This window comes from Uloborus diversus, chromosome 1 (genome assembly GCF_026930045.1).
Source record: "Uloborus diversus isolate 005 chromosome 1, Udiv.v.3.1, whole genome shotgun sequence".
Taxonomy (NCBI): domain Eukaryota; kingdom Metazoa; phylum Arthropoda; class Arachnida; order Araneae; family Uloboridae; genus Uloborus; species Uloborus diversus.
In genome coordinates this window covers 125717307-125726478 of record NC_072731.1, presented here as the reverse complement: position 1 = coordinate 125726478, position 9172 = coordinate 125717307, and the positions used below count along the sequence as shown (strand labels likewise).

The window sequence follows — 9172 nt, the reverse complement described above, 5'->3', positions numbered from 1 at the left end:
GTGCTATGATGACTAGCCATGCTAATACTGAGAAATTTGCTGCCAAGTTGGCTTGCTATTTCAATGAGTTTAAACAACAATCTGAGCACATAATAATTACCTGGTCAGTTTTATCTCTTTCAGCCTATGTTCCAATTTCAAATCTTGGTAGTGACTTGTAGTAAAACTGCAATTAGTGGTAGGTAGAATAATATAAAATGACAAGCTTTCTGCAAACACAAATCCCAACTGGAAAATTTTCTGCAAATAATTATTTTGCCTAATTCACCCTTAATTTATATTAAAATATGAAAAAGGCAAAAAAAAAAGATGCAAATCATTTAGAAATTTTTTGCAGTGATATATAGAGTTTACGCTTACATTTCACCAACTGAAGAAAGCTGTTGTGGCCATTTATTTTTGCCCAATATCAATCACATGATCATTATTATATTTTCATTTTATAGTGAAAAAGTTGACGTAGATCTGATAAAACATGAGCTACCTGCTTTTTACTGATATTTCTGCAAAAGTATTTTCCTGCTCATGTAATGTTATACATAAAATTTGTAACAGGTCCCAAAACTAAACAAACATACATGGAACCACAAGAATCTTTTTTTTTTTTAGAGAGAAAGTTTTTTAATGTTAAATTTTATTTACAAGAAAAGATAGATTAAGAAATTAGTACAGCATTATAGCTTATTATTTCTACCTTCTTGCTTTCCTCTCAAAACATCAGACATATAAGATTTTCTGGGCTTAATTCCTTGACCAGTGTTGCTGAACTAAAAGATGGCAATTGTTTCCTTTTCTTGTCACTCAGAAATGTCTACTGTAATCTGCTAATTAACTTCATTGGTCATGTTCATTTTGTTTTACATATTTTTGTCTTTTTTTCTTTAGTTTTTCATTATTTAGAACCAAGAAACAAAGTCGGAGCAGAGAAATTTTTTAATTACTTGTCCATTTTTTTACTTTTGTATTCCTTGCAAAGATATGTTATCCAAATATCATTCGCTGTGCAAATTGACATGTATTGTTTAAATGCTGATAAAAGGTCTTCTATTCTGCCGTGCTAAGCACAAAAGTCGTATCTGCACTTTTTCAAATTTGAGTTATTGTCACCAGGTGGTTCTTCGTAACATATTTTACCAACATTCTGAAAAAGTAGCATCTGCATCAAATACATTCAGATGCAAAACTTTAAAATGAATATCTCAGTTTGAGATATTACTTTTGTGCGTAGCGTGGCAATATTGCTCTGAAAATACAAATCAATGTCACATAGATTTGTATTTGCTAAATTGCACATTGTGCAATTGAGAACAGTAGCGCATTTACAAGTTTGGAGGCTTATCTCAATGCAATATTATGGGCTCCCTTTGTTGATTACAAAGCAATGTAAAGCTCATCATTTGCATTTTTGTATCTCCTGTTCTGCAGAGAGTCCCTAAAATCATGAGGCCCTTCGCAATTGTATGTATCCGCCACTGATGGAATACTATTTAGATTTTCAAATGTTGCATTTATATTCTGAAATAATAAATGTTTTCCAAACGGTTCTGGTTATTAACCTTGTAAATTGTTTTCTATGATTTTTTTTTTGTTTCATTTATTGTGCTGTGATGACCAGCCATGCTAATACTGAGAAATAGCTGCCCAGTGGGTTTGCTTTATCAATGAGTTTAAACAGCAATCTGAGCATATCTAGTTTTAGTCTTCATTTTTTTTTTTTTTAAACTTGAACATCTATGTATTTTTTTACACGAAAAAAGTACAATTTTGGAAATATGGTATTGTAACGGTTTCGGTGCGACTTCCACTTTCTTGAAATGAAGACACAGTTCTTGATAAAAACACAGGAGCTTTATTTACACTATGTACAGGAGAAATCGTTAACAACTGCTAAATTAATCATCAGCAATTAAGCAAATATCACTCAACACCGTAAACTTCACGGTTACACACGTATTTACTTCCAAATACGAAAACAACACAGCGAAATGCCTCGCTATAAACAGCAAATACGCTCTCAGTTCGAAATCTCAATCGAAACTGAACTTTTTATCTCGCGGGACGCCTTTATAAACATCGAAGGAAATCTCTCAAATATTCCAAATGCTTCTGGAAAATAGTAGACCGTTATCAAATTTTATCAATGAACAAAAAAGAAATAGGGGGGTCGTATACTTTAGCCGAATGAAAAGGGGTTGTATATTCATTACGGGAAACTATTTACAGGTTACGTTACTACAATAATTACTATTTACAGAATTTGTAACAGTATCATTCTTTGTTCAAATAGAAACCAGATTAGTTCTTAAATTGCAGTTACATATTGCATTCTACAATTCAACTTGTTTTTACCGAGCACAAAAGACCTGATTTTCTCATTACCAAGTACCAGAAAAAAACTGATTTGTAACATAATCATTAGAGTCACATGTGCTTGTTTTTTTGTTTAATTCTCTACAATTCCAAAGAAGTTTAATTTGCCCTGAACTTTTTCTTGTCTGAAAAATTTAAATCCCTCTGTGCATTAAAAGCCATATTGGTAGGATTCAGCTTGAAATCCTTCAATTTTCATTTTAGTGTATAGCTGTAGAAAACTGCAATAATTTTCGGAAGCCACTCTGCAACGTTTTTTATCGCCCCGATTCTAGAACAACTCTTGCAGGGTTGCCAAAAAAAAAAAGATTAAATCTAAAGCAGGGTTGGGTTTTGGACTGTCCAAAACTGGTTTAGGACAGGACAGGTGGTTTTTACCGTCCAAAACTGTCTAAAACTGTCCAAAAGTGTCCGAAACTGTCTTAAACTGTCCAAAACTATGCTAAAGCTGAAGAGGTGTTATCTAATCAATTTGTATTTACTGCAATATTCGTAATGCATAATTATAGATAATAATGAGGTTTAATTAATGAATATTTGGTAATATTTTTCTCCAAAATGTTAATTAAAAATATTTTACTTAAAAAAATTGCCAATAACTATTACATAAAAACTTTCTTATGTAACAGTTGGTAGAGTTATGAAAGGAAATTCACAACACAACCAAGACAACTAATTTCAGTTCCATTTATAACTCAAAGGAATATTACAAAATGTGCAATATTTAGGAGCCAAAGAAAAAAAAAATTAAAATGGTTTTTTCACATAAGTTTTACATGATGGTTTAATGAAAATTATTTTTTAAATCATAGATGAAAGAACAAGAAATTGATGATGAAACACTTATGTTATAAAACTAGTGCTATTCTTTTTTTGTTCATATTTTTAATATAATACATTCTGTAACTATAAAAAAAATTGTAATTTATTGCATTTAAGTCAGTTATAGCACCATATTTTGAACACTTTCTTTTGCATACATGCATAAATGTTGAAAAATTTGGTTTGTGGAAAAAAAAACAAACTCCTGCATGCAAATTGAAATTTTTATTGTAGAATTTAATTTCTATGTAACTAGATTAAAATCAGCTACATAAATAAGTTATATATACATATATATATATATATATATATATATATATATATATATATATATATATATATATATACTTGAATGTTCACATTGAATAAATATATTAAATGGTCAAAAATATAATTTTGATACATTTTGTTCTGTTTTTGATTTTTGCTCACAAAATCTCAAAAAGTAGTTTTGGACACAATGATTTTGTACAGGATGATAAAAACCCTGCTTTTATTTGCCCACCTGCATAAACATAGGGAAATTTGGTTACTAATATAAAAAAGCTAAATAAAAGCACAAATTGAAATTTTAATCAAGAATTCAACTTCTATATAACTAGTTTTAAATCAGCTGCATAAATAAGTTGAATGTTCTCATTTAATGAATGTTCTATCTAAAACATTACTTTGATACATTTTATTCTGTTTTTGATGTTTTCTAACAAAATACAATTTTTCTAAAAATATAGTTTTGGACACAAGGGTTTTGGACAGGACGGTAAAAACCAGGGTTTTTACCGTAGTGTCCAAAACCTTGCCAACCCTGATCTAAAGTAGCAATGATATTATTAATGAAGTTCAGAAATAGTAAAATAAAAATTATAATTTTGCTTTTTTTAAAGAAAGTAAATATTATAATTTGGATCATAAAAACAATCTTTTTATTGTTTTATTTAATACTCCACCTGCGGCGACCAGCTGGTTTGCCTTCTTACGCTATTTGCCTTTCTATGCAAGCAGCCGCCGACGGCCACTGTTTAGATAAATAGTCATTTACCTTTTTACTTAGCGTTTGCCACCTTCCGCGGCTGTTTAAATAAATTTGGCAGCAGTATTAATCAATCCATTTCTATTTTTTTGTGTGCCATTTACATTTTTATGCCAAGATTGCCGCCTTCTGCGGCTATCTACCTTTACGATCTATTCATTTTAACCTACCCGCACATTTCCTTAAAAAAAAAAAAATCACTCGAAAAACCGCTTTTTTTATTTAAGTAGAGCAAAAAAAAAAAAGTTATCTCCAAAAATCCCATAGTGTCCAAAGAGTGACGTTTGGCAAAGAAAAAAAATTCTCACTGTTTTTATTGAATTAAATTCGCACAACTATGAAATGTAGCGTAATATAGATGCAGCACAACGTCCAGCTTGGGAGGGGGGTGGAAAAAGAAATGCAATCTCTAAATTTAAAAAAAAAAGGAAATAAAAAAAGCAAGCGCTGCCAGAAAAAAATGTGGTCATCACGTCATAAAATGTAGAAGTAAACTATAGTAAAAAAAAAATTTACATTGTTTGTGATTAAGATTCCATCGTAAATATGGAATCGAAATCCAAGTAGTGACGTCAGAGGCATAAAAGATTGAAGAACGCTTTTTCGACTGATGCGTGGAAAGATATGATATGTTTAGCATAAAAAAAAACTATTGCATATTTTTACGAACTTTTTCCTTCTGAAGAGGGCGTAATGTTTTTAGTATTACCTACTTAAATTTTAGAGATGTGGCTTTGATACTTCTCGCAGGATGATACAGTGAAACCTGTGTAAGTTGACCACTTGCAGTGCACTACTTTAGTGGCCAACTTAAACAGGTGGTCAACTTACAAAGGTTGATTTATATGATAAGGACTAATTCCGTGCCTGAAAAAAAGCGGTTAACTTAGACAGGTGATCAACTTACAAGAGTGGTCACAGGTTTTACTGTATTAGAAAAAAACAAAACCCATCAAAAAATGCAAATTAAAGGTTTTTTCAAAAATTCATAAAGAATACAAAAATTGCTCTATCTTCAAAATTTTTATGTTCATCATATTTAAAATTAAATTTCCTACACTATAATAGTATAAAAACAATTTGTGTGGTGCGATTGGTTCTGAATTTATGAGGTAAAAAATATTAAGAAGTGCAAAAAAACATAAAAATTTAAATAACTTTTTTTCTAATTAAAATATCAAATCGAAGCCCAAGGTGCACATCTTCAGCAAAAACTGTACATGTATACCAAATTTCATCTTTCTAGGCCTTACCGTTTTCCCAAGAAGCCACCACACACACACACACACACAAACATCTTATTTTATTATATGTATAGATGTATCTTCAATTTTAAATTGAAGATGCATATTAAATAAAACAATGAAAAGATTGTTTTTATGATCCAAACATGATAATTTAATTTAGAGTGCATAAAATTAGTCCTCAATATTCATTGTTCTGCTTACCTTTTACACTTTTAGGTCCCAGTAATAATTCTTATTTATTTTCATTTATTTATTTATTTAATTTTTGGTTTTTATTCCCTGTGGTAAAATTATCAAGATATTAATGTTCTTTTTCAAACATCAGTGTTTGCTCGTTTGTAATGTTTCATTTTCATACATGGAAAACACGGGGAATTTTTTTTATGAAATTGAGTGGCAACCCTGTCTTAACTAAGCAATAAAGAAAGAGATACTGATTTCAATGGTTTTTTCTGCGCCATGACTCCCCTCAAGTGGGCACCCGGGTAACTGATTTTTATGTTATTATTATAAAGTTTCGTTTTCTTTTTGTTCTTCATTTTCTAAAGAACACGGTGAAACATTCTCTTTTTTTTCTCCCACTATAAGAGGTTTATTTTAACCTAAGATTTCAGTTTTTTCGTAACCTTTTCTTTAAAAGTTAGGGTGCAAAGAAATACAGCAAGTTTATATTAGTACATTCATTTCCCCCCATTTCTTTTTACGATTTTTAATGTAGCTATGCTACCCTGATATATCAAGGTTGAATTAATGGTTTTTAAGTGTGGCGTTTCTGAACATTTTCAATTTTTATAGGTGTGGTGATTATGCCGATGTGGCCTTTCTACCGGAAATTACCATATTATTTTACTTAATCTGTTACCATTTTTAGTTATCAGTTAGTAATTGTCATTATTTCTTTTTTGCAGCTTGATTGAGAAAGAAGTTTGTACTCAAGGTGCACTATGTTTGTATGGCAAAGATCTTGTGAATGTATTTATAAATGATGTACAGATAAAATAAAAATTTGGGTACAAAGATGAATGTTTATTTTAATAATTTTTCGTACTTTTAAAATAAGCCCTACACCCCCCCCCTCCTACTGTTTGAAATACAGTTGGTTCTATATCTGAACGCTATCTAATGTGAACATCCCAATTTACTAAACACATGACAGTCGAAAACTATGTTGGTTATCACAATGTGTACAGATTCTTGTACAGCTTATTGGTCTTACTGTTACTTCATGCATTGAATTGTTTGAAGAAACCTCCCAAAATGCGTTACATGAAACCAATTAGCAATAAAACGCGTGGTTTACAAAAATGCCCTGTTGTACTAATGCAAACCTATCCTGCCAAAATAAATGAAACAGCCTAAATCTGTTCTGGATGTAAACTTATTGTGACTGATTTGTGTATTTTTTTTCATATTTGTTTTTCAATTAGCCGATGCCTTTGCTTGTAATTTCTTAAAAATTGATTATTAGAACAAAATGTGATTTTATCTGTGTTAATTTTAGGCATCATTCGGTGCAATTTTAACCTAGCTTTATTTTTAAAATGGGCATTAAAAAGTTCCAATTCTATATAACTTGGTAGTTTAAAAAGATAATAATAGTAATAATAATGAATTAATTTGTTCTCAGAAGAAATCGTTCTTTTGATTAGTAAAATTTTTACCATGTATCAAATTGTATAAGAATGCTAATTCAGCTTTTATTTAACATCCTCAGTAGTTAAAAAGCAACAAAAATGAGTTGTGCAACCTCTATCTGTTTGTTGCTATATTTAAATTTAGCACTGTTTGTTTAATTGCATTAACTCACGCAAACGATGACTGAAAGCATAGCTGCCAAGTGCTAAGTTTTTCCCGGAGTTCAGAAGAAATTTCCTTATCCTTGAAGGAATTATATACAAACTCAAAAAACATCGCCGCCTTGTTTGGTCATTCATAAGATGGAAGTCGACTATGCTAAGTGCCTAAGTTTTCAAAGACAGCAGATTTGGGTGTTTTTTTAACTGCAAACTAATTAAAATAGTGTAAAATGTGCTGCAATTTTTCAAAATTATTTTAAATAATTTTCTTGAGAAATGAAAGAAAAAAAAAATACTATTTAAAATTTCATCTTATCCTCAACCTCACTGCTTTGGAAGCTATTGTGCTAAATATTTTCAATTAAATTGTAGTTTCATGAGGATTTTAAGTTATTTGTATTATGCAACAAATTCAAACATTTCTATCCTAATTTTTGACTTAAAAGGGAAATTGTATCTGTATTTGATCCTCATTGTCTTGGAGGCTTTGCTGTAAACTGAAACTATCTCATCTGAACTGCCGTTGCCAACCGACTTCTCATTCCTTTTATTTATTTATTTATTTTATTTATTTTTTTTTTTTTTTTTTTGCAAAAAGATCAGAAACCTATTTTAACTTAAATTTTCCATTTGTAAAAAAAGTATTGACAACTATTTTAGAATGTGCAAAGTCATTCATTTATTTATGAAAGTTGCAAAAACTCCCCCCCCCCCCATTTTGTATTTCAAAACTTAGCGATAGTGTTGACCGCTAAAATTTTGGGGTCTAGTGGCTACTTGGAAAATTCCTGAGATTTGATCTTTACTATGAAGTTACATAAGAGCTTTACTTCTAAGCATGAGAAGTAATCGTGTTTTATTCTTCAATATGTTCTTATGTAATGCATTTTTAATACACTCATATGCGTTAAAAAATATTTAAAAAGAGGTTGCAGCTTTATTAAATCAAACCGAATGTTTTTTTTACTTTTCAATATATTATAATGCTGCTTATGAAGGTAAAAAAATAGGCTTTGTCGCAACTAATTTAGGGAAAGCTGAATTTTTGCAGGATGTTAGCAAATAAAGTATACACTAAAAAAAAATACCAAGTCCCGACCCCCACCCCTCTTGCTTTCCCCCCCACCCCCTCCGAAACATTGCAAGAGCAGTACTATGATTATAAGCTTCTCGTGTCGCAACTAATTAGGGGAAAGCTGAATTTTGGCAGGATGTTAGTACGTAAAGTATACACTAAACCGCCACAAAGTCCCGATCCCACCCCTCATGCTTTCCCCCAAACCCTCCGAAACATTGCAATATCAGTACTATGGTTATATGCTTTTTGTGTCACAATTAATTAGGGGACAGCTGAATTTCGGCAGTACGGTAGTAAATAAAGAAAACACTAAAAAACACAGTTCGGACCCCCTACCGCTCTTACCTCCCCCCCTCCACCCTTTCCGAAACACTTAGACCATCAAGAGCAGTACTATGATTATTTTTTTTTTCGCAGTTAAGAGAAAGCTGAACTTTTGCACGATGTTAATAATAAAATGTACTCTAAAACCTAGACAGTCCCGACCCTAACCCCTCTTGCTGCTTCCACCCCCCTCCTTCCGAAACATTGCACACTGATCAGTTCAGTACTATGATTACACGCGTACAACTTGAAAATTTATGATGTTACCAGGATGTTCCTTTTTTATCTCACTCCTAACAATATTATAAACCAGTGGTGCCCAACCTAAGGGCCAGGTGCCGTATCCGGCCCGCGAAGCTGATCCGTGTTGCCCGTTGTTTTGTGATGTTTCAACTCGAAGAGCACGATTAATGACAATGTTACAAATTGTTAGCCAAGTATTTAGAAATTGATTTCTGAAAACATCGTTCGGGACCACTGTTATACACAAATTATGAAAAATGAA

General features: G+C 31.3%; 2 non-coding genes across 2 annotated transcripts; both read left to right on the top strand.

Annotated features, from left to right (window-relative positions):
* On the top strand, nt 1–90 carry LOC129234693 (small nucleolar RNA U6-53/MBII-28). The gene has a single exon (XR_008581564.1). It is a non-coding gene; the product is annotated as a small nucleolar RNA U6-53/MBII-28 (small nucleolar RNA).
* Nucleotides 91–1599: 1509 nt separating this feature from the next.
* On the top strand, nt 1600–1688 carry LOC129234694 (small nucleolar RNA U6-53/MBII-28). The gene has a single exon (XR_008581565.1). It is a non-coding gene; the product is annotated as a small nucleolar RNA U6-53/MBII-28 (small nucleolar RNA).
* Nucleotides 1689–9172: the final 7484 nt, after the last annotated feature.